The sequence below is a fragment of the Phocoena phocoena genome, chromosome X (genome assembly GCF_963924675.1).
Source record: "Phocoena phocoena chromosome X, mPhoPho1.1, whole genome shotgun sequence".
NCBI lineage: Eukaryota > Metazoa > Chordata > Mammalia > Artiodactyla > Phocoenidae > Phocoena > Phocoena phocoena.
In genome coordinates, this window is record NC_089240.1 from 14,650,031 (window position 1) to 14,675,782 (window position 25,752).

Genomic DNA, 25,752 nt, shown 5'->3' on the forward strand with positions numbered 1-25,752 from the left:
TTCACAGTTCTGGAGACCAGAAGTCCAAGCTCACATTGTCGGCAGGGTCATGCTCCCTTTGGAGGCTCTAGGGAAGGATCCTTCTTTGCCTCTTTCTGGCTACTTGGTGGTCGCCAGCAGTCCTCCATGTTCCTTGGCTTACAGACACATCACCCCATCTCTGCCTCCATCATCACATGGCCTTCCACTCTGTGTCTCTCTGTGTCCTCTCCTCTCCTTAAAAGGACACCACTCATTGCCTCAGGGCCCACCCTGGTCCAGTATGGATGGATTCATCTTTAATTACATCTGCAGAGACCCTATTTCCAAATAAGGTCACATTCTGAGGTTCCAGGTGGACATGAATTGGGGGGGGCGGATGCCATTCAACCCAGAACAGAAGAGCACAGAGATTGTCTCAGGGAAGAAAGTGTCTCTTAAAACTCCTCAGCTGCTCACTGTTTGGAAATACTGCTGAAGCCTTTGGACCCGTTACCGACGCCCTCCAGATGCAGTGGAGGTACAGCAAGCAATCCACGGAGTAGCTGGCCATTCGGGTCAACGGACTGCAACTTCCTCAGTGCCAAAATGACAGCATTTTCCACGTCCATCCAGGGTTGAACATCTGATGGTGCTTGCAGGCTCTCCCCAGACCAAATCGATCAGACTGATTTTTGTGTACAACAGGTACAATAAAGCTGCCACTTCTGAGGATTTTGCAGGTGGCAGGTACAAAGGTGACACATGCACTGTGCAAGTGGTCAGGCAATATACAGGTCAGCGTATACTGGCGGAGGGATCCTGTGGTGGAGATCTTTCAGGAGAACTACTTGGACATCAGCACTTCTCTGTGAAATATCCAAGTCCTTTCTATGACAAGCTAAGAAGGAATCCTGTCACCACCACTCCAGGGCTACAGCGTGGATATTCCAAGCCAAGACCAACTGAAGCAACATGCAGAGGAAAGTTCCAACACCAGGGAAAGAACCGAAGAGGTTGGTATCCCTATGCTGCCGACCTTACCACATACATGCGGAAATCCTAGAGAGGGAGATATGTCCTACATTGTTTTAGGCACTCAGGATGACATGTGGATTTTGAATGAGTCAGCATTAGAGCAGTTAAATGCTGGAATAAAAGTGGAAGCTGCTAATACAGATCAAACAGGTAAAAAAAAAAAAAAAAGGAATGGAAGTGACAAAAGGTAATGGAAATAGAAAAAAATGACCGTGGGGACGCTACATCCTATGTACTGACACTGATGGAGAAGTTGCTTCTGAGGATGCGCGGCAGTGTTACTGAGTGCAAGAAATCAAACTCTTCAAACGAGAGGTGTTTCCATGCTGGGCCCTGAGGAAAGATCAGTATTCAAACTGTGCCGAGCGAACCCATTAGCTCTTCATTCCTGTTATCACTGCCCCACCTGAAAAGAAGGAAAATGAAGGAATTGATGTCCCTTATTGCCAAAGAACCATTTCGGCCTAAGATCTTATAAAAAGGGAAGAACAACACAAGACTTTTTTTTTTTTTTTCCTTTTTTTGTGGTACGTGGGCCTCTCACTGTTGTGGCCTCTCCCGTTGTGGAGCACAGGCTCCGGACGCGCAGGCTCAGCGGCCATGGCTCACGGGCCCAGCCGCTCCGCGGCATGTGGGATCTTCCCGGACTGGGGCACAAACCCGTGTCCCCTGGCATCGGCAGGAGGACTCTCAACCACTGCGCCACCAGGGAAGCCCAACACAAGACTTTTTGATCTCTGTAGCTCAGAGGAATTCTCGGATCTGGCTCACAGGTCTGAAAGCTCACAGACCAACCATCTCAAGCACAGGAGAACAATCAGGCGGCCCTTCGTAGCAGACAGCAATCTCTTGAAGCCGTGTAGCATGGGTGAGAAGCACCCATGAGATGGGAATATTATTCATGGAAGCACAGGCCACCTTGTCACTTGTCACAGCACCAGGAGATTAAAGAAGCCTGGGGCGTCATGCCCTCTTTGCAAGAAGATTCCGCCGGTTATTAAGATTTTATGGCCAAGCTGAATTGGTGAGTTGCAGAGAAATGATTATCAGGGCCAGGTCAGGATAAAATCATCGGTACTGAGCATCTCCACTCAGTGTGACGTGGGGCATCATCCATCGTTCATTGGTTCATGCAATTCATGCATTTTCTTTTCTAAATTCATACGGAATTCAAGAGCAATTCTTTAAAACTAGATGATCAATCTGTGGACTCCATTTCCATGAAAAGTTACTTTAATTACTACGTTGTTCTTCAAAAAAAGGTTCTGGGGGGGGAGCAATTACAAAGATAAATGGGAAAATACATTCATTGACCAAACTCTCTGAAGATTAACCTTTTTTTTTTAACATCTTTACTGGAGTATAATTGCTTTACAATGGTGTGTTAGTTTCTGCTTTATAACAAAGTGAATCAGTTATACATATATATATGTTCCCATATCTCTTCCCTCTTGCATCTCCCTCCCTCCCACCCTCCCTATCCCACCCCTCCAGGCGGTCACAAAGCACCGAGCCGATATCCCTGTGCCATGCGGCTGCTTCCCACTAGCTATCTATTTTACGTTTGGTAGTGTATATATGTCCATGCCACTCTCTCACTTTGTCACAGCTTACCCTTCCCCTTTCCCATATCCTCATGTCCATTCTCTAGTAGGTCTGTGTCTTTATTCCCGTCTTACCCCTAGGTTCTTCATGACCTTTTTTTTTTTCTTAGATTCCATATATATGTGTTAGCATATGGTATTTGTTTTTCTCTTTCTGACTTACTTCACTCTGTATGATAGACTCTAGGTCTATCCACCTCACTACACTACTGGACATACACCCTGAGAAAACCATAATTCAAAAAGAGTCATGTACCAAAATGTTCATTGCATCTCTATTTACAATAGCCAGGAGATGGAAACAACCTAAATGTCCATCATCGGATGAATGGATAAAGAAGATGTGGCACATATATACAATGAAGGTTAACCTTTTCCCTAGTTAATTTTACTCCCCACACTTCTCTTCTATTCCGCAGGAGAATGTCCTTAGGCATAAAAATCCAAGGTGGCTATGAGAAAAACACTAAAGGTAACAATCAAAAAACATAAATAATGTGACATGCTACTGACGACTTTATCTTACAGTCAAGCTACATGGTTCTGAGACACCTAAAGAAAGAGTAAGAATCTTGAAAGAAGAGAGATTTATTCCACATATGCCTAGAACAATGGTTATTAAACTTCTTGCTAACATACCCTTAAAAGAATTTTGAGAAACTGTACACTCTTTTCCACATTTTAAAAACTGAAGTGTAGTTAATAAGAAATAAAATACACAGATCTTAAGGGTTGCTTTCCTATGAACTGTAGACATGTGAGCACCCACAACTGAAAACAAGCTAAAGCAAATTTCCATCGCCCCAAAATCGCCCCTTATGCCCCTTTCCAGGCAATCCTCAACTTCCTGACTCTCACCCTAGACTAGTTTTCTTCTGGCACATCTTTAATTTGATTTCTAAAATTTTAAAATATACATAATTACTTACAAAGAAAAAAATGATTAGCTAAAGCTTTCCATAGTTCCTTGGTGCGGAAGGATTGAAAGTGAATATGGAACCACCTTGTATACTATTTGTAGTTTTCTATATACACACTTTGACTTAAAGGTGCCTAATTCTCACAGTTTGGGCTTTAGGTATTCCCTCAGTCTTTTCTTGGCACTCTTTATTTATTGTATCCTGAGTAAGATAACCTCACTGGGATTGGTAAGAACATTTGCAACTACGAGTTTAGTGCTCAACGTTAACCAATCAGGTTAACGGTATCCTTTCTAGAATGCTGCCTTCCTTAACAAGAGTTAGGAAGGGGAGGTAGGAAAGTGTGCTCCCTGCTATATTTGATCATTCCACTGGCATGTGTCATAGCCTGCCTTGAACCATTGGATAACTGTTTGTGGATGGTATATTTTATTCCCCAGCTAGACTGAGATATAATGACAAGGGAACAGAAACTGGAACCAGAAGACCTGGGTAGAAGATTCAATTCTGCCCTTATGTGATCACGGACAGATTCCTCAAGCTCTCTGAGCCTCTGCAGACTCTCTTAAATGGGACTAAAACCCACCTCGCTGGGAAAAAATTAGATAAGAAGAATAAAAGTGTTTTGTAAAATGTCAAGTTCTCATCACTGGGACTTTCTCATTATTCTTTTAATCAGGAGTTCACTCTTATGCTTCTTTTAACCCTCGTTGAGCGTTGCATGTAGAAGGTCTTAACAAATATGTGTTAACTGAGTGATATATTTGTTTATAATAAACAACAATAAAGAGTTGTAAATGTTATTTTTTAGGGAATCAAAAATTTACAAATTAGATTCTCCATTTGCACATACATATGAGTACAGAACTCTTATCTCTGCTTAAAATACGTATATAAGGTAGAAGAAACAAGCCACAGTTTACAAAAGAGTGATCTGCAAGTTTCCTTCCTTTATTAATTTGAAGATCTATATGTAAAATTACCACTACTTATTCTTCTTCCACCAGGAAAGTTAATATCAATACCACATAGTGTAACCTCTCTTTGGAGCATCTACTTTCCATCCTTAATCACATCTGTAGTTCTCCTGAGAACCGTTTCAAACATTTTCACACCTGTATAAATTGTAAAGCGCAGAATAAGAAATACTGTTCTGCTAAGAGCATGCCATAGTTGATTTTATGAATCTGGATAATTTAAAAGTCCACCAAGCAAACCACTGTTAAGGTCCCAAATACGAACCAGGTATTCAAACAGAAATTTGGATACAGAAACAAGAAGAAGGGGGGTGGGGTGCTGGCCAAGATGGATAAGCCCTCTACATCCTATCTGCCCCACTGATTACAACTGGAAGCTCTAGACAGGAGACAAAAATAACTACGACCACAGTTCACTGAGGACTTGGAAAATAAAATAATAGCAGGCAGATTGGAGAGGGAAATAAAACTTCAAGAAGTCAGTACTATGTTGAATTTCTTGTTGTTGCTGTTTTTCCTCTTTTATTTCCCGGTTTTGACCCCAAGGTAGCCCAAGTTGCAGAACTGTGCGGTGTCTCCATCCACCTTGAGGCTCCTCCTTCCCAAACATTCTGAGTCCTCTCTACTCAGCTGAGGGGAAAGAGAAGGAGGACCACATGTGAGAGGTTTTAATGGGCCAGGCCCATTCATGGGAATTGGTGCACATCACTTCCATCAACATTCCATTGGTCAGGACTCAGTCACATGGCCACCCCTGACTGCAAAGCATGCTGGGAAATGTAGTCCAGCTGTGAGCCCAAGAGGAAAAAAGTAAAATATGGATACTAGTTAGCACTAAAATAGTCTGCGCCACATAAGTGCTTTGGTAGACAAAGCGGTGTACAGGGAGCTTTGTGAACGTGGAGGAGGGACTTCTAAATCAGAACGGGGAGACAGAGACCAGAGAAGGCTTTCTGAAGGACAGGACATGAATTTTGCAGGATAATCAAGAGGGTGGAAAGGGGAGCATGGGAGGAGACCACAGCACGTGCAAAGATGCAGAGGCAGGAAATGTGCGAATGAATTTGGGAGAGCCCAAGTGATTCCCTCTTCCTTAGGCATTAGCTGTATGAAGAAAGAGCCAGGAGATGAGTCTGGAAAGGGAGGCAGGAGCCAAGATTTGAGCCAGAAAAACTCTGCAGCATCACTGATGTATTTAAAGCAGAGGCCCAGAGCAGTTGATTTCTAATTTAGAAAGAGCCTGGTAATTATGTAGAGGGTGGCTGGAGCCAGGAATAGGAATTAGGAGACTTCCCATTTTCTAGGCAAGAAGCAACATGGGCTTGAAGTAAGCAGTAGGGTACAGTGACAGGATCAGATATGAGATTTGAGATATTCATGAGTCAAAATCTATAGAACTTAGTAACTGATTGAGTGTGGCAGATGATATTACGACAGGAGTCAAGGAAAATTCCTAGCTTTCATTCATTTACTGACTCATTCATTCAATCAACAAATATTTATTGAATATCTACTGTGTGTGTGTTCCTCTAGGTGCTGGAGACACAAGAGTGAACAAACAAGCAAAGTTCCTGTCCTCATAGAGTTTACATTCTGGTGGAAGATTTTAAAACATTAACAAATATAAATTTATAGTGTGATTAGGGTTGCCATATTTAGCAAATAACATGTTATGTTTCAGATGTCCTTGTGGGACATCTGTGTGAGGGTTGGTTAACTGCATGTTATTTCTATGAGTCTGTTGCTCAGGAGACAAGCCTTGGCCACAGATGTAGATTTGGGAGTCATGAGCATATGGGTAGTTGTATGTGACAAAAAAAAAACAAAACCCAAAAACAGAAAACCAAGAAAACAACAACAAAAATCCAAGTAAGGGAATTCATTGGCTGAGGACACCAAAAAGGTCAGGGTTGTTTCTCCAGCTTCAAGGATAGCTGGATCCAAAGGTTTAAATGACAGTATTGGATTTCTGTCTTCTTTTTTCCTCTCTTGGACTTTCTTGGGCTTGATGGCCCCTGGCAACCCCAAAGTCCCCAATTCACATATATTCATTCAACAATTCAGCAGAAGTTTGCTTTTGTTTTGTTTTGGTTTGGTTCTTCTGATAGTTCCAGTGGAAAAGTCTCAGTGAAGGCTATGATTGGTACACTGGGGGTTACATGTCTATTTCTGAGCCAAGGCCTGTAACTCAGAGCATGACACTTGGGGGATGAATAGAAAAAGACAGCCCTGCAAAAGAGATGGAGAAGGAGTGGCCAGAGCAGTAGAAGAAGATCCTGAAGCCAGTGATGTCCCAGAAACCAACTCAGTGAGTTTCAAAAAGGACTGAGTCAACAGTCACAGAGGAGGCAGTGAAAACCAGGACAGGAGGAGATGCGACCCAGTACCCTGACCATAAAAGGCCATCAGGTAAAACGCTAGGCAGTGCCCTACGGAGGATGGAAGGTGGTACTAAGGAGAAGCTGATAGAAAGTACACCAGATGTCTGGGAGGAGGATCTGGGAAATTAACTAAATCAAATGGCTCTAAATGTCTCAGCTTCTCGAACTGAGAGGCGTATCAAGAGGACCAGGAAAGCCATGGGCTGAACACGAAGCATCTCTCCTGACTCTCAATTCTGCTATATTATGGTGCAGGATGCAAAAATCTGTGGGGATTTTAAGGGAAAACATTAAACTTTAAAGAGATTTGTACTTGGAAGAGGACTCCTTCAGACTATACTCCCAGAGTTCCTTGCAGTATGCAGTCCTTCCTCTCTGGCTGGGGCTATGTGGGTAAAAAGAACGGGAGGCATGGCTGTTAGTTGTTTGAGCACTTGCCTGCTGTTCTATGGGAAAAGAGATCACAATTCAAGGATGTTTTAGGACAGATCCACTTACAAATAATGATAATGATGCCTATCATTTGTGAAGCACTTCCCACATAACAGGCACTGTCCTAAGAGCTTGACCTTGGTTATGCCTCACAATAACCCCATGGGATGGAGCACTGTTATAATCACTCCTGTTTTAAAGATGAGGAAGCTGATGCACAGAGAGGTTAAATAACTTACCCAAAGTCACACAGCTCTGGATTTAAACCTAGGGAGTCTGGCTTTTGAGCCAGTGTCCCTAACCACTGCACTACTGCACCGTTGTTCATTCCCATAGTTTCCATACGGGCCAGTGCTTTTGCCAGACTGTAGCTTCTGATACAGGTTCAGAAAAGGTCATTCCTCATACAATGGTCTGTGAATTTCTGGAACAGGCAGGGTTGGGGAAGCACCATCTGGCAGCTGGGTCTCACCTCTGCCCTACCCAGCCTGTCAACTGGTGATTCAGTGGCCATGCCAGAGAGGCCCAGAAGCCCTACTCCCCAGGCAGCTTTGCACTGTAACCTTGGAACCATGGGAATTTGTTAGTCCACTGGGTGATGTTTATCTGAACCCTACAATTACCTTTTTGTTTGGACTTGCACTTTTAATTTTTATTGGTTTTAATGCATTCCCCAAATGAAAGAATAATTTCAGAGGTGCTTTATACAATAGCTGGCTTCATTAAAGCATTTCAAGTTAAGCTCTTTATACCCTAAGGATGAAGAAAAAAACAACTCTGCAATTTCACAGTACTGATCTGTTTTCTCTGAATTCATAGGCACAAATTACATTTTGCTTTATTTCTGAATGTGTAGAAAGGTAGCTCAAGCAGTATATGAACCCCCACAGCCCCGTCAACCAACAATAACCATTTACCCATGGCCAACCTCGCCCATTTCCTGCCCTCTCCCTATATCATCTTGAAGGAAAAACCAGACATCATATCATTTTATTCACAAAAATTTCAGGACATACTCCTAAAAGGATTACTTTAAAAAACATAGCCATGATACCATGATTATAATTCCTTCACACCAGCAAATAGCCGGTCCATGTTCGTATTTCCATAAATTAGTTTTAAAGTTCTGCTTATTCTACAGCTCTATACCCCTTCAATATTATTAACTTGACTGCTTTTATAATTGTTGATACATAGCTTAAATTTTTTTCATTATGAAAAATTCAAACCCACAAATGTAGAGAGAATTGTATGATGAACCCCTGGACCCATCACTCAGCTTCAACAACTATCTATATTTGGCCAGTCTTGCTTCATCTGTTTTCCCCTTTCCATCTTCCCCTTTCACTGGATGTTTATAAAGCAATCCTCAGATAACATTTCCTGTCATTGGGCGTACAGTCTTAGCTGGGTCAGCAGCAAGAAAATGCAGAGGTGTTTTCTGGTAGGCATTTACATATTTATTTCATTTCTAAATCCCTAGAAAAGGATTCGATTAAATGTAACATTTCTAGCGGATCAGATAAACTTACACTTGGTGTTTTGCTGTCTCTTTTTTTTTTTTCCCTGAGCAATATTTAAAATAAAACCAAATTCTGAACAAACGGCATTAATAGTCTATGACATGAATACCAAACAGAATATTTGTGTCACACACTCTCTGTCAGCTGTGCCCAGATCTTTTTTTTAAAATTATTTTATTTTATTTTATTTTTGGCTGTGTTGGGTCTTCGTTGCTGCGTGCAGGCTTTTCTCTGGTTGCGGTGAGTGGGGTCTGCTCTTCGTTGAGGTGCACGGGCTTCTCATTGTGGTGGCTTCTCTTGTTGCAGAGCACGGGCTCTAGGCACGCGGGCTTCAGTAGTTGTGGCACGTGGACTCAGTACTTGTGGCGCACGGGCTTAGTTGCTCCGCGGCATGTGGGATCTTCCCAGACCAGGGCTCGAACCTGTGTCCCCTGCATTCGCAGGGGGATTCTTAACCACTGCGCCACCAGGGAAGCCCCCAGATCTTTAAAAGTACACATTTTCCCAAGACTAACTGAATAAAAGCTGAAACGCAAAATTTTGAGCCTAACTATAATTTTGAAAAACAAGAAAACCCCAAAAAGTAAAGAGACACCATCAGCTGGCTTAGATTCCAAATGGGGCCTGAATCATGACATTCCGTTGGCAAAGCCCCTGGGTTCCTCTCCCACTCCTTCTGGGCTTTAGAATCCACTGTTTTCCAAACAGCTTTTGGGGGACTTTCGGGAATTGTGCATCTGCTTGCCTGGGAGACAGAAGAAATAGTTCCGGCTTTGGGTGCTCATAAGGTAACGCCACAGATCACAATTTGTTGAGATCTACTGAGATGACCTTGTTTTGTCTTGTGAAGAGTCACCATGAAATCCACAGTAACACCCACAGTAACTGTGAAATCATAGTGGGCCACCATATTGCTCAAGCTGCTGGTTGTTGCCACCACAAGCAAATGACAAATGACAGCCATACTGGCTTGGACACCATTAAGAACCCAGGGGGTAATGAAAACTTGTCACAGGTTAGGTCAAGCAACTAGAAAGAGAAGTGTGGTTCAGCATTTTCAGTGCGAACAGCAGAAAATCTGGGCAAACAGAAAGTGATTGGTTAGGATTGTAAATTGGTTCAATACTTTTGCAAAAGCTTTGGCAGTACCTATTAAAGCTAAACGTGCATACACCCTATGGTCCAGGCAATTCCACTGTATGGCGCTATAGGTCAGAACAGTGCTTACCCTGGGGCACTGGCTGAGGGGAGGGGCGGCAAGAGTGAGCTTTCTGGGGTTCTGGAAATGTTCTGTATCTTGATCTGATGGAGGTCACACAGGTGTGGACATAGGTAAACATTCACTGAACTGTGCACTCTCCTGTAAGTTGGCCTCAATAAAGAAAAGTAATTTATAAGAATTCAGAATAAAGAGGCTTTGCAAAGTGCTGGCAACTTAAGAGGACCTGTGTCTCTGGATTAAGACAAACTGCTATGCTCGCCAGGAACTCATAGCTTCTCAGGTAGAAAATCAAAAAAACCAAAAGCTGGGGCTTAGGGTGAAGTCTCTACTTTCCCCGAACACAGTTGGTCTCACCCATCCCTTTCTCCAAGAACTTGGGTCCCACTGAGATAAAGACCCACCTTTCCTGGGAGGGCATTGCTATATTTTCAGGCACTGATAAAGACCTTGCTTCTGGCACTGTTTGACTGTTCAAATGGCCTCTCTTTGATGAATTGAGTCCAATGGTTGATGGTCAGGTTGCTTTTGAATCGTCCTTTCTTGGCAAAGTCAGAACCGTCATATCACATCACAAATCACTTTTTAAAATTAAGTTACATGGCAGGCTCTGTTGATACTGCTTACTATTTGTTCATAGCTGTACTGCAGCCTCTGCCATTTAACACTGCATTTGAGTATCCTTTATTCATTTTCTGTTTAGTAATTCAGGTGCATCCATTTGGTGGTAAATCATTGAGAAGCCACCACAGCTAAGTTTCTACGTTGATATGCTACTGGCAGAGGCGTGTAACTCTCCCGATGCTTATACCTGGTGAGCATTACTTGCGCTAAGTTCCTCTCCATTCTCAGACGTCAGAGAACTTTTATTTTGTAAAGGGAGGCAGACCTGTACCTTAGGTCCTCAACCTGAGAAACAAATGGACTCCTGGTGACTCCAGCATTGAGACAGTCCCTCTTAAATCGCCAGCCCCTTGCAAAGGAGGCAGACCTGATGGAAAAGCATCAAGCTGTCAGTGGATGGATGTGGTTTTCAGTTTATGATGAGAAAATGGGAGAGACACAAACAAAAAACAAAACCCCAAAGTCTGAAGAGCACAGAGAAGCTTGGAGTCAAAATAGGAATAAATCCAAGCGCATTTTCTAGGTTAAAGTGGTTTTATGTTTGTTTACATGTAGGCATAGGAAATGTGTTAGTATTAATGCATGTATATGGCTATGATTTAGAAGGAATTGATGCTAAATTGGGAAACAAAGCGATGTTACATGAACCAAAACCGAACACTCTTTTATTATTTGTGACTTGGTATCACAACCTTACGGCATCTTTTAAATAAGAAAAAAAACCTGTTAGGATATAATGAATTAAAGCTGTGGAAGCCTTCTACAGATAAAAAGTGCTCTATATTTCAAGGCATTACATCCCCTGGATATTTTTATTTGATTTTAATTCAATGGTCAAATTTTTATGGCTGTGTGAACAGTTGAGAAAGGTTCCATCAGCTGCTTTTGAATTATCATAATAGGGGGAAACATACTATACCTTTGCTCTTTAAAAGATTTTTTAAAAGATCAGAACGTGTTCTACTTCATGGTATCAAACACAGAACAAAATGGCTCTAATTGGGAACATACTTGGGCAAACGACTAGATTAAAATGACTGAGAGTTATAAATGTCTGAAATGTCTATTTCAGGCACAAGTAGGGGAAATGGCACTAATTTCTAGAGTGCACACATAATGATTAAATTAGCCTGGAGAGATGAAGAGTATATCAGCATGTATCCTGGAGAAGAAACGCCATATGAATCAGGAATGAGCCAATCAACTCTTCAGTGAGTGGCGTCACCATGAGAAAGGCCTCGGCTGATCGCTGCTACCCCTCCAATCACGTGATCGTCTAACTAGCTCATTTCTCCAGAATCCCATTACCTTCCTCTGTAGCATCCACCAAACTAAATAAAATACAATCTGCAACTCCGTCCCTCAGCCAATTGCTCTTTTTGGTCCTTTTTAGATCCTTTTAAGTAAGTCCCAATAGATGGGCCAGGCTTATACTGGTAATAATGGAAAATGCCAACTAACCTTTGACTTTTGACTTAACCTCTGACCCCGTGGACGCCAACATGTATATCTTCTCCTCAGCCTTGCTTCTGGAATAAGTTGGTGGAGCATAACAATCAAGATATGCAAAGACCCAGATACGCACACATCTAGTCCCCGTGCACACGCAGGCACCTTGCTGCTCTTAGCTGCTAACTCCTGGGCCCAACGAACAAGATCAGGGCAAGTCCCCTGCCTCCCTTGTTTCAACCTATCTGGATGTGTGTGTGGTGAGAGAATATTCTAAGACGAGAGGAAATGGTCTGCATGGCAGCAGGTTTATGGTATGGATGCTGAGTAAAGGGACAGTCACTGTTGGTGGGGGCCCTGCCCACATCCCCTGTGCACTAACCTCTCCAGTATATGCTGACAGTGTGCTACTTCAAGCAGTATCTGCGATTCCCTGCCTGAGGTTTTCTCTTGGCCTGAGAATAGAGGAATCTAGAGGGGCCACGGCGTAAGCACCTCATGAAAGCAGCCCTCATTCGACACTTAATGGACTGAGAGGTAAATATACCAGCTTCCTTGCCCCTCAGTTGGATATAACTCCCTGAGTTCCCCGGTGGGATCGAGCCCCAGTTGCCCACGGAAGCGATACGCTCCATAACGTACCCTTTCCTGCCATGCTTCCCTGCTCCCTACCGGAGCTTCAGATCACCTCCCAAATAAACTTCCTGTCCTTAAATCCTTGTCTCAGGGTCTGTGCCTTTGTGACCTAACCTAGGCCAGATGGGTTTGGACTCGAGGAATCATAGCGATCAGAATTCAAAGAGGCGAATTTGCCTTGTCTTTGCCATTTGCTCTCTGTGCCCATAGGTGAATTATTTAACCTCTCTGAGCCTCAGTTTCTTCACTTATAAAATAGGGATAATAGTACACCTCTGCCGTCTAACACTGTTGTCGGGAGGTGTGAATGAGAAAACATATGTGTAAGCGTTAAACACTGTAAAGAACCACACAAATATTCATTATAGTTCATGAGAACTGTTCTCCTTACCCCACCCAGGCAAGACTTCTTTTCAACATTTTATTTGAAATAATTATAGACTCACAGGAAGTCGTAACAATTGTACAATACATAGAGTCCCATGTACCCTTCACCCAGCTTCCTCCAATGGTGACATCTAATGCGATGCTGGTGCGATAACAAAACCAGGAGACCGACGTTGCTACAGTGCCGTTACCTAGAGTACTGACCTTATTCTGTGTTACGCTTTTAAAGTACTTACTAATCTGCCATTCTATTTCTCCTCAGTCGTCTGGCCTCCATTCTCCCTGTCTCTAGTGATCTTTGAGGAGTCTAAACTAGCCACGTGGATCACTAACCCTTAGTGTCCACCCCATTAGAGCACGTACTTGACTGAGCACCTTCAACCACTGTCCTAACCACACTTCAAAACTGTGGAACAAAATTCTATTCCTTTTAATCTAAATCCCTCGTCACTGCCTCTTGGCCAGTAACAGGTAGGCTTCGCAGATGAAACCCCAAGATCCTGGATCCTGCTAAGCAACTTCCTAAAGTGGTGGATGCAGCAGTTACCGAAAGAGCTGTTTCCAAAGATGAATTGGATAACGGCATTTTCATTAGGAGGTTAATACATTTTCTTTCGTTGCTTTAGAAGTCTTGGATAAATGCCTCCTTGTTTAGTTGATTCATATCCTGCTTAATTTTTCACGTTGTCCTGTCACCCCTTCCTTAGTACTCCTGGGACTTCACCCTTAGTGCCCGAAGAAAAAGTGGGGGGAACCTTTTCTCCATCAATCCTCTCATGAAGCGAAGGGTCGCAGGGTCATTCGCAGTAGTGCCTCAGTAATCTCCTATTCTCTCTTTGAATGCAACCATTATTCCTCCTTGAACAGATAATTTATCTCCTCCCTGACTGCCTTCTTGGTTAAAGGTTAACAAAAATGACATAACGTTCAAGTTCCAACCCTTGGAATGCACAGACCCATGCTGCCAACAAAGTCTTTCAAACCGAGAAAACAGAAAATGTACTAGAGCTAAGTCTCTGAAACTGCCGCCATTTCTCTTTCTTCTTGATGCCTATGAGTCTTGGTGACCAACCTGATCTTCTGAAAACACTTCAGAACATACATTTTCAAGGATCAAACTTTGTCCCTCTTGTCGTAATACAGGATCCATTTTCCAAGTGCCTCTCAAAGCCTTCCAGCACTCCAATCTTTTCTCATAAGTTCTCTCTTGGGGCTCCTGTCCTCCTTCCTGGTTTTAAGACATTAGCGCTACAGATATTATTCCAACATTACATCTCATTCCCAGCCTCTCTCAAGGAACCTGATCCCACACTCCACTTGCCTGCAAGTCCCACCTCCATGGGCCAGACCACCATTCTCATAGTAGCCTGGACTTAAACTCTCAGGCTTCTTTCGCTCCTTATTAAGAAACTCCTGGAACCGCCTGGTCCCATTCTGTCATTCCCACCCCACACAATCACCACCCACCAAAGCACTGCAAGATCTCATATGTCTAAGAAATTTGTCTTAGTGACATTCTAACTTTGGCCAAACCCGACAGTGCTTTAGAAAAATATCAGAGGCCAAGGGAAAGGACAACAGCCTACCTCTGCCGATCCCAACCCACAAATCAAACACTCAGAGATCCCAGGCCCATTCCCAGATCACTGGGTTTTTGCTCCAGTTATTCTTCTATTTTTTAATTAATTTTTATTGGAGTATAGTTGCTTTACAATGTTGTATTAGTTTCTACAGCACAGCCAAATGAATCCTCTATACATGTACATATATCCCCTCTGTTTTGGATTTCCTTCCCATTTAGGTCACCACAGTGCATTAAGTAGAGTTCCCTGTGCTATACAATAGGTTCTCATGTGTTGTCTATTTTATACATAGTATCAATAGTGTATACGTGTCAATCCCAATCTCCCAATTCCTCCCACGCCACACCCCCTCCCAGTTATTCTTCTTGACCGAAACTGCCCTCCAGACTCTTTTCCACCTGTGAAATTCCACCTAGGCTTAAAGGATCTGGACACTCCTAACCTGGTTTGTACCATTTGTTGGCACTAATGCTATTCCACCTGGTACTGTTTGCTAATTTTCTATAGCCCTTATCTTCCTCAACTCCACTGCAAGCTCCTAGGGGGCAGAGATAATGTCTTCTACATTTCTGCAACCTCCATAGCACCTAGGAATCTGCCTCATTCAGAAGTGGCATCACGTATTTCTCACGATGGGTTGACGTCCATATTTCCCAAAAAAAACAAAAGGAAAAACAATGAAACCGATTCTTATTGAGCAGCTAAAGATGAGCCACAGCTTTCTCTAACTATCTAATCTAACGTAAGTCTCCCACTCCCTGAACTACCACATTACCCAGTTTGGTTGTCTTCACAGCAGTTATTGCTACTGGAAATTATCATGTTCAGTTATTAATTTATGTAATGGATGCTGTGTTGCGCCCTTTGGAAGTGACACCTTGGCCTTTGATCACACCTCTTCCCTGGGGCCGCCTGGATTTAATGATTGGTCAAAGTAGGGGTATAAGGGCTGACATGCTTGTCTTGCCTCAGGGCAACTCCAAAGTGTTATCCCAGTTCCAGAGCTTCTGCGGGGGTGGCTCAACTTCTCCCTGACAGTCTCTGCCGTCTCTCTTCCCTCCCTCCCCTTCCAGTGTTGTTCCTAGGAGCATCCATAATAAACTTCCTGGGTGCACATCTGCATTGCAGTCTGTTTCCAGGGAACACGACTTAAGAACATTTACTTGTTCATTGTCAGTTCTCACTAGAATGTTCCATGAGAGCAGGGACCTTATCTGTCTCATTTACTGGCTGGGCCTAGAATAGTGCCTGGCACGTGAATGGGGGCTCAAAAAATATTTGTAGACTATGAATGAATGACTTTTGTTTATCTAAGTCTTGCAACTCTACCTCATTTTCCATATGAGAAAATAAGCACAGAGAGGTCAATCAAATATCCCAAGGATACACAGCCAGTCAGTAGTGGAACCAGGACCACACTTGTATGAATCCAATATTTACACTCTTTTCAAAACCAAGTATGGCCTCTTGATGTCTTCGTCATTGTGGGTAGTACCGCCTGTTTGGCTGAGGGCCACGTGTCTTTGGCTTTTGTGGTCTGGCTGACTTCTTGGCGCACTTGGCATGGAAACCTCAATTTAGCCTTTAACTCTTTTCTCTCTGTTCTCTAACTCACCCACACCACTGGCATCTTCCATGCTTCTCTATACAACTTTACTCCAAAATGCCTTTTCTCCTCTGATTTCACTGACAACGTGTTGGTCCAGAGCCTGATTAATCCCCAATTCAATCTGCTCGTCCTTCCATTACTCTCATCTCCTTCAGTTGACCCTGAATGTCACTCTCGACATTCTCTTCTTCACCAGTTTCTCCACCACAGTCAGGGGCCAAGCAGGATACAGAATTCATACCAGATGATTTAAATTAAGAAAACTCAATTGAAGGAACAACACCCTGAAGTAGAGGCAGGGTTAGGGGAACAAACTGAGGTGGCAAGGCACTCTGGAACCAGTAAGAGTGGGAAGCTGTTGCCACCCTAGGGCTGAAGGGACGAGGGAAGGAAATAGTGTTACTTAAGCCTGGTGGGAGTTGGAGCCACGGAGGAGGGGCCTCCCAGTAGAAGAGGTAATTCTGAGGGTTGCAGATACTATCAGACACAGGATGCCAAAGCAGAGAAAGAGCACAGAAAGAGCAGGGAAGAAATTCCCTGGCTTCTCTCTCCCACCACTCAGATCTCCTGCTGGTGTCTCCCGCTGGCCAACCCCAGCTGCATGCCAGGTGGCAAAGGAGACTGGGTGATGCAGTGCGTAAGTTCCTGAGGCACAGAACAGGGCAGAGAGGGGCAGAGAATGGATCTAGCAGTTGGGAGGGGCAAAAGAGGAACCAACACATCTCAATTCTCCAACAGAACAGCTAATATTCACGTCCCACCAACACCATCCCACAACATGATTCCATGTGTAAATTACAGTACAGACTATGAAGCCCTTCGAAACACACATATCCTTTGATCCTCAGGACATCTCCCATTTTGCAGATAAGGAAACAACCTTAGAGAATTTGTGACTCACCCAAGATCATCACACAGCTAAGAAATGGCACAGTTAAAACATGAGTTCAGATCTGTGAGTTCAAACTTCTGAACCAAAATCAGGGCTCAATTTGCACACGCGGTTAGGGTGTATATTCTCTGGAACATCTCACCATTCCTACCCTCTCCACTTTCTACACACACATACAACATGTTATGTTAATTCTTCTAGCCAACTTATCTTTTGAGTTGACCTTCTGTTCTTCAACACTTCTGCTTAGGTCACCCTCATCTCTCATCACTCCTCCTTCCTGCTAACATAGGCCCATCAGCTCCCTCTTCAGCACCTCATCTCCTCACCAGCTGCCTCTTGCCTCAAATACTGAAATGCGGTCATGCACAGGGCTGCACTATCCAATACGGTCACCACGAGCCACTTGAAATATGGGTGGTGTGACTGAGGAGCTAATTTTCTATTTCATCTTAATAAATTTAAATTTAAAATGGATACTTGGGGACATCCCTGGTGGCGCAGTGGTTGAAGATTCTCCTGCCAGTGCAGGGAACACGGGTTCGAGCCCTGGTCCGGGAAGATCCCACATGCCACGGAGCAACTAAGCCCGTGCGCCACAACTGCTGAGCCTGTGCGCTAGAGCCCGCGAACCACAACTACCGAGCCCGCACGTGCCACAACTACTGAAGCCCGCGCACCTAGAGGCCGTGCTCCACAACAAGAGAAGCCACCGCAACGAGAAGCCCGTGCACCACAACAAAGAGCAGCCCCCGCTCACCACAACTAGAGAAAGCCTGCACGCTGCAACGAAGATCCAACGCAGCCAAAAATAAATAAATAAATAAATAAATAAATAAATAAATAAATAAGACATACTGCTTGATAGTGTGTCAACTCAAAAAAATAAAATAAAATGGATACTTGGAGCTTTATCCCTGCCCCTCCCCCACCATCCTTCAGCACAGACTGTGCGTAGTAACTTTCTTCCAAGGAACAGTGTATAGAAAGGGAGAGAAAAAGTAACTTAAAGCACAGAAACATGGCAAACACTACCTCAGTCAAGTGATCAAGATCAACATCACCAGTAATAACTCACGTTGATAGCATGTACCCCTGATATGATGGGATGAGAATGGCACTTCCCCTCTGTGGTCTCCCTCTCCAAATCCCATTTGGAAATATCAGCCAAACCCCCACTGAGGGAAATTCTTCAAGATACCTGACCAGTAATCCTCAAAACTATGAAGGTCACAAGAAACAAGGAAAGTCTGAGAAGCTATCACAGACCAGCAGAGACTAAGGATACATGATTAAATACAATGTGGTGTCCTGGAACAGAATAAGGACATTAGTGGAAAAACTGGTGAAATCCAAATACAGACTGGGGTTTAGTGAATAGTAATGCATCAGTGTTGTGTTTTGGGCTGTGACAAATGTCCACAGTAATGTAAGATGTTAACAATAGGGAAACATATGAGTTATATACAGGAACCTCTGTACCATCTCTGCAACTTTTCTGTAAATGTAAAATTATTCTAAAATAAAAACCTTATTTAAAATAAAAATAAAGAATAAAACTGTTATTCAAATCAGTTATTGGAAAACTTTTAAGTATGTTTGGAACAACTTGAGTATGTTAACTTACTTTTCCAGCTGTAAATTTTAGGAAATCTAAATACAGATCAAGTATTTCCAGTGAAAATTTAGCATCTAAAATGAGATGTGTTACAAGTATAAAATACATACCAGATTTTGAAGACTTCATACAAAACAAAGTATCTTAATAATTTCTAAAACACTGATTACATGTTGAGATGATATTCTGGATATATTAGGTTCAATAAAATATATCACTAAAGGGCTTCCCTGGTGGCGCAGTGGTTGAGAGTCCGCCTGCTGATGCAGGGGACACGGGTTCGTGCCCCGGTCCGGGAAGATCCCACATGCCGCGGAGCGGCTGGGCCCGTGAGCCGTGGCCGCTGAGCCTGCGCGTCCGGAGCCTGTGCTCCGCAACGGGAGAGGCCGCAGCAGTGAGAGGCCCGCGTACCGCAAAAAAAAAAAAAAATAAATAAAATAAAATATATATATAAAACTAAAATTAATTTCACTTATTTCGTTTTTTTTTAATATGGCCAGTAGAAATTTTAAATTACACATGTGACTTGTGTTATATTTCTATTGGGGGTTAGGAATATAGACCCTTGAGCCAAACAGCCTGGGTTGAGAACCCAGCTCTGTACCAAGAAACTGATTAACCTTGAGCAAGTTAGTTAACCTTTCTGGGTCACAGTTATCCATCTGTAAATAGAGTACCTACCTCACAGGGCTGTTGGGAGGATTCAGTAAGTTCATCTGTATAATGTGCTGAGTTATAGCAAGCACTGAAACATAGCGAGCACTCAATAAGTGCTAGCCATTATCATTACAGTAGGGCTGTTTATAGCCAAAGGATGTTCGGAGGTTCAACAGTGCCGAAGTGATTCACTGCCAAAGCAGAGAGGGGACAAGGAGGAAGGATCCTCACCGCTTTCTTCTCCTGCCCTCCGCCTTCCTGCTTAGTCTCTATGGGAAGCTGGCCAGCCAGTGAGCCCAGGCGAGGCCATGCACAGTGCTCAACTTCCCCAGGCACAGAGTAAGGCAGAGGGAGGTGGGCAATTGATCTAGCAGGGGAACTCGGGGGGTGGGGTGGGAGTGAGACAAAGGAAGAGAAGCAACACACCTCACTACTCCTGTAGCAACCAAGAGCTTAAAGCATCCTGCTTTCCAAGCCCTCAGCCCCACCTCTCTTACCCACCTTTGATTCTCAGAACAGCCATGTTTAGTGAGTTTCCCTTAGCCCCTCCCACCACCTATTTTCTAGGGGACTCGGCCTTGCCACGCCCAGAGCCTCTGAGCCATCGCCTGTCCTGCACTCAGCCTTTTAGAGATGAGTCCTGTACATAAAGAGATGGACATTTTTTTGCCTTATCACTGATTTCTTGCCTTTATTCTATAAAGGACGTGGGCTGATCTTTGAAGGCAAAGAGCAGATATCCTCAATATTATGTACACCCCACTGCAGCCTGAACTGACTGATTGATGGTGATGATGAGAATGGTGATTAATGATTAATGACCTCAGAATCGCGTTTTGAGTGTTTTGGGGTTTTTTTCCCTACAAGATTCTTCCCAGTGTTCCTAATATCTACCTTAGCCGGCCAAGTCACCATTTCCTGAAATAAATGAAGCTGGGATGGATCTCCTTTGTGCAGGGTGAACTGACCCCACTAGCCCTCTTCTCATGCTGGCCATATGGTCTCGCTTCTGCTTGGTTTTTCCAGGGCACATGTGCAGGGAATCCAATAATGGAATCCAGCCAGCCCCTGGGCTATGATGTAAATAGGAATCTTCTAGCACCCCGACACTCCCTGGGGAATCTCTCTAATTAATTAAGTTTAAAACACACTCACACGCAAGTACTCTCTCTCATGGTGTTAGGTGGCCTTAACACTACTCTATTTTGGGGGTGTGGCTCTGCTTTTAAGGATAGGGAGCACATGATTCTGTGACCCTGGCTACTTAAGTGCTCAATCTCATTAAGCTCCTAAAATCATCACCTACTCCTAGGATCTCCCGATGGGCTGTTTCCCCTGCCAATATTTATGCGTTTTAGGCTATTTTGTTAGGTGCATGCACGTTTAGAACTGTTTTATCTTTCTGAGGAATTGAATCCTTTCTAATGATCTAGTGACCCCTCCTAACCCTGATAATGCTTTTTATCTTAAAGTCTATATTCCCCAATGTAGCTTTCTTTGGGTTAGTAATTGCCTGGTGTGTCTTTTTTATCCTGCTACTTTCTGCCTTTCTGCATACTTACGACTTAAGTGTGGCTCTCGTAACAGACATATAACTATATTTTTAAAAACCCTGTATCTGACGATTTGTTTCTTAATTGCCTAGTTTAATTCACTTGCATATTTGGTGAGTAATAGTTACTATTATATTTGGACTTGGCTTGCCATTTTTAAAGTTTCTATTTGTCCTGTTTTCTCTGTGATTCTTTTTCTTTCTCATTTCTTGCCATTTTTAAGATTGTTTGCGGCTTATTTTTCTATTTGTCTATTTCATTGTTCCTTTTTACTGGTTTGGACTTTATAGACTCTTTTTTTTATTCTCTTGGTGATTACTCTTGAAATTTTATCATGTATATTTAACTTACAAAGTCAAAAATTAAACAGCATTTTGACTTCCCTATAGAACAGGAATAGGCAAACTGTGGCCCAATGATCAAATCTGCCCATCACCTGTCTTTGTAAAAAAAGGTTGATTGGAACACAACCACGTTCTTTCATTTTCATACTGTCTATGGCCACTTTCATGCTACAGTGGCAGAGTTTCACAGTCATGACAAAGACTGTATGGTCTGCAAAACTTAGAATATTTACTATCTGCCCTTTCACAGAAAAAATTTGCCAACCCCTGTTCTCTAACGTTATTCCTAAGGATTTTAGGAGATCTTAACTTCCCTCTCCTGACTTGTATGTGATTACTGTCCAATAGTTTATTTCTGTCATTTTTTCTTAACTCTATAAATTCAACTTTAGTATTCCTTTTTTCCCAAATATTATTTGTTCATATATATACATTTTTACATGTTTGCTCATATGCATATATGTTTCTAAAGCTCACCATTCCTTTTTGCATCTCAGATCATCCTTCCAACATAATTTTCCTTCTTCCTGAAGTATAACTTTTAGATGTTCCTTTAGTGAAGATCTTTTGGTAGCAAATCCCTTAGTTTTCGTGTATTTGTAAGTATCTTAATTTTACCCTCCTTGAAATGTGATTTTCTGAGCACGTAAGTCTAAGCTGTAAGTTATTTTCTCTCAACAACTGGGAAATATTATTCTACTGTCCTCTGATTTCCATTGTTGTTCAAGGCAACTGTTAGTCTAATTGTCATTCCTTTGAGGATGATCCATCTTTTCTCTCTGGCCCCTTTTAAGATCTCTCAGCAGTTGGTGTTCTGCAGTTGAATTATGATGTGTTTAGGCATGAATTTTCATTTTTTTTAAATATCCTTCTTGGTATAAGTTATGATTCCTCTGTATGTGTTATTACATTTTTCATCTGTCTCGGAAGATTCATGACATTATCTCTTCAAATCAATCACTCTCTTTCTTCTTTCTCCCTCCCCCGGTCCCCGCCTTAGCTTGAAACTCCATTTACATTCCTGTTTGACCTTTTCATTCTAGCCTCCAATCACTTAATCTCTCTTTCATATTTTCCATCTCCTTCCCTCTCTGTGCTGCATTCTGGGTAATTTCTAATCCTCTCTTCAGCCGGATTTAATCTACTGTTTAACCAGTCCATTTGGGATTTTGTTTCAATAATTGTTTTTTTATTTATAGAAGCTCCATTTTAAAAATCTTCCTGTATAGCACAGGGAACTATATTCAGCATCCTGTAATAAACCATAATGGAAAAGAATCTGAAAAAGAATACGTATATACATGTATAGCAATCACTTTGCTGTATACCAGAAACTAACACAACATTGTATATCAACTATACTTTAATTTTAAAAAATCTTTCTGATTGTTTCTCCTAGCCTACTGTTGCCTGCTTATCTGTGTGATTGCATCTTTTATGTCTTTAAACACTTCATACATAGCTGTTCTGTAGTCTGTGTCTGAAATTTTTTGTATGTCCAATCATGGTGGAGATCCAAATCTATCACATGTTGTTTATGCCAGCTCTGGCTCATGGTGGCTTGCCTTAGCATGTTGTGAGCTTATTGTTTGATTTTAATCTGTGGGAGTCCTCTAGGTCTAAGGTGGGGAAGTTTTTTCCAAGGAGGATTTGCTTCAGCAGAAAGTTGAAGACACCTCTGATCTAAGACCACTTTGGCCACTGTGAGGCTCTTAGCTTAGTAAACGGGTCCCAGGATCAGCATGCCCACCTGAATGCTGGTCCACATCTCAGTATTCCTGTAAGTATTGCTATTGGTATCTACTCCCAGGGCACTTCCCCTCCACAACTACTGCTTGCAGTTTAAGGCTTCCTGCTCTGGTCCAGGTTTGGATTAGGTTTTGCTTGGTGGGTAGCTGTTGTGGAAGCCTTTGGGAATCTCTCCAATACTTGCAAGACCAGAAATGCCTTGAAGAGTGTTTTATATCCAGGACATAGCTGCTGTGCAGTGGGACAGTTCCTCAGAGCACTCCTTCTACCACCCACATACCCACCACCACCCCACCACCACCATATGGCTGGAAGGAGAAGGTTCACTGTTAAACTTTGAAACATACCGTTTTAGGGGGAAATTTGGTTTTTAAATGCCATTATTCAGGGACTTCCCTGGTGGCTCAGTGCTTAAGAATCTGCCTGCCAATGCAGGAGACACGGGTTTGAGCCCTGGTCCGGGAAGATCCCACATGCTGCGGAGCAACTAAGCCCGTGCGCCACAACTACTGAGCCCATGTGTCACAACTACTTAAGCCTGCGCGCCTAGAGCCCATGCTCCACAAGGAGAGAAGCCACCGCCATGAGAAGCCCATGCACCGCAACGAAGAGTAGCCCCCGCTCGCCACAACTAGAGAAAGCCGGCGTGCAGCAACGAAGACCCAACGCAGCCAAAAATAAATAAATAATTAAAAAAAAAATAAAAATAAATGCCATTATTCATTGTTTCACTTACTATGCCAAATATAAAATTAGCTGTCTTGGGCTTCCCTGGTGGCGCAGTGGTTGAGAGTCCGCCTGCCGACGCAGGGGACACGGGTTCGTGCCCCGGTCCAGGAGGATCCCACATGCCGCGGAGCGGCTGGGCCCGTGAGCCGTGGCCGCTGAGCCTGCGCATCCGGAGCCTGTGTTCCGCAACGGGAGAGGCCACAGCAGTGAGAGGCCCGCGTAACCGCAAAAAAAAACACCTAGCTGCCTTATTTAGTCACTAATTTATCAGCCCTAATATTGAGAGTGGCGATAGGCCTCAAGATGCGTGCTTCTTGTGTACAAAGCTGATGTTTCTGCATATGGTACTTAAAGATAGATCCTGTACCATGAGTTAGTTTGCCTTTGCACTGATGATCTTGGCCAGGAGGCTGGCATTCCACTTGACTTAATCTCACATACACAGGGAAACTGCTGATATTTCAACACTACAGGAAGACATTATTTAGCCTTCATAGTTTGCTGTTTATTTACCAAATGCTTTACAATCCATGTTTTTGAGGAGTCACTTCTCAATGCCACTCAGAGAGAAAATCAGGCGGTCTCTGTGAGATGACTCAAACCTTCCAAACTTCTATCCCTTTCTCCTCTACATTTACCGAAAAAGTGACTCAACTAAAAATGAAAGATGGGCTGCCACGTCCCTCTCTTTCCCGACACCTCTTCTTTCTGGATTAGGCATCAGGAAAGGGGGCTGATCCGACAAGTGTGAAAACAAACCCTGGTACACTGACTTTTTTTTTCTTTGAACCCCTGCTATGGCACAAGGGGGAAAACTTCGAATCCACTGTCAGTGCCGTCAACAAGTGCCTCTTTGCAGGGCTCCTTCCGTTACTGGGCAAACTACTCCTTGTATTCAAAGGTCTCCGCAGATACAGAGAGTATGCTGTCACAAAAAGGGCAGGAAGCCCTTAAGTAGGTGAAGCCTTGGGAAAACTGGGTGGGAAAGTATGGGAAGCATTCGAACTGTTTTGAGAAGACTTGAGGTCCCTAAGACTATGGAGAGAAGAAGAGAAGTTCACATTTATTGAACTCCTGTTATGAACCTAGTACTTTTCTTTCTTTCTTGAATAAATTATGAAAAAAAAGTCAAAAATAACAGAGACTAAGGAGAATAACATCCATTTACCTATCATCTATATTTAATAATTAACATTTTGTCATACTTGTTTCATCTACTTTGTATTTAGAATTAGTATTAGAGACATAATAATCTTTTACCCTTAAAGACTTCATCACGTCCTATATAATCACAATGCCATTATCACACCTAACAAAATTAACAATAATTCCCTAATATTATCTAACACTCTTTCTATATTAAAAATTTCCTGTAATTGTCTACCAAATGTCTTTTGCAGCTGGTTGTTCAAACCAGGGTCCAATCAAGGCATTATATCTAACACTCTATTAACCCCGATGGTCCTAGTAGTTTTCATATCTTTTTATCTTTATGACAATCCTAAGAGGCAGTTATCATTATTTCCATTGTACAAATGCAAAAATGGAGGCTAGAGAAGTATTTAGCCCAAGATAACACTGTCAGTAAGTGTGCAGAGGACATTTCCTGCTTTTCTAGCTTCTCAGCATCAAAAAACCCCCTTCCTATTTTGAATGAGTTCTATTGCATCTTGGTGAGGGTACTCCTGGTGGCCCAGAGGTAGGCACATAAACTAGCTTGTCAAATATGATGCCTTGGTCTAGGACTCTGAGCCTAGAACAGCACTGTCCAGTTAAACTTTCTGCAGTGATGGAAATGTCCTACATCTGCATTGTCCAACATGGTACCTCTAGTCACATGTAGCACGGTTCTAGACAGAATGATGCCAAG

General features: G+C 42.9%; 1 pseudogene; it reads left to right on the plus strand.

Moving 5' to 3' along the window:
• Positions 1 to 567: 567 nt before the first annotated feature.
• On the plus strand, positions 568 to 2,016 carry LOC136142789 (protein Mdm4 pseudogene; annotated as a pseudogene).
• The last annotated feature ends 23,736 nt before the right edge of the window (positions 2,017 to 25,752 follow it).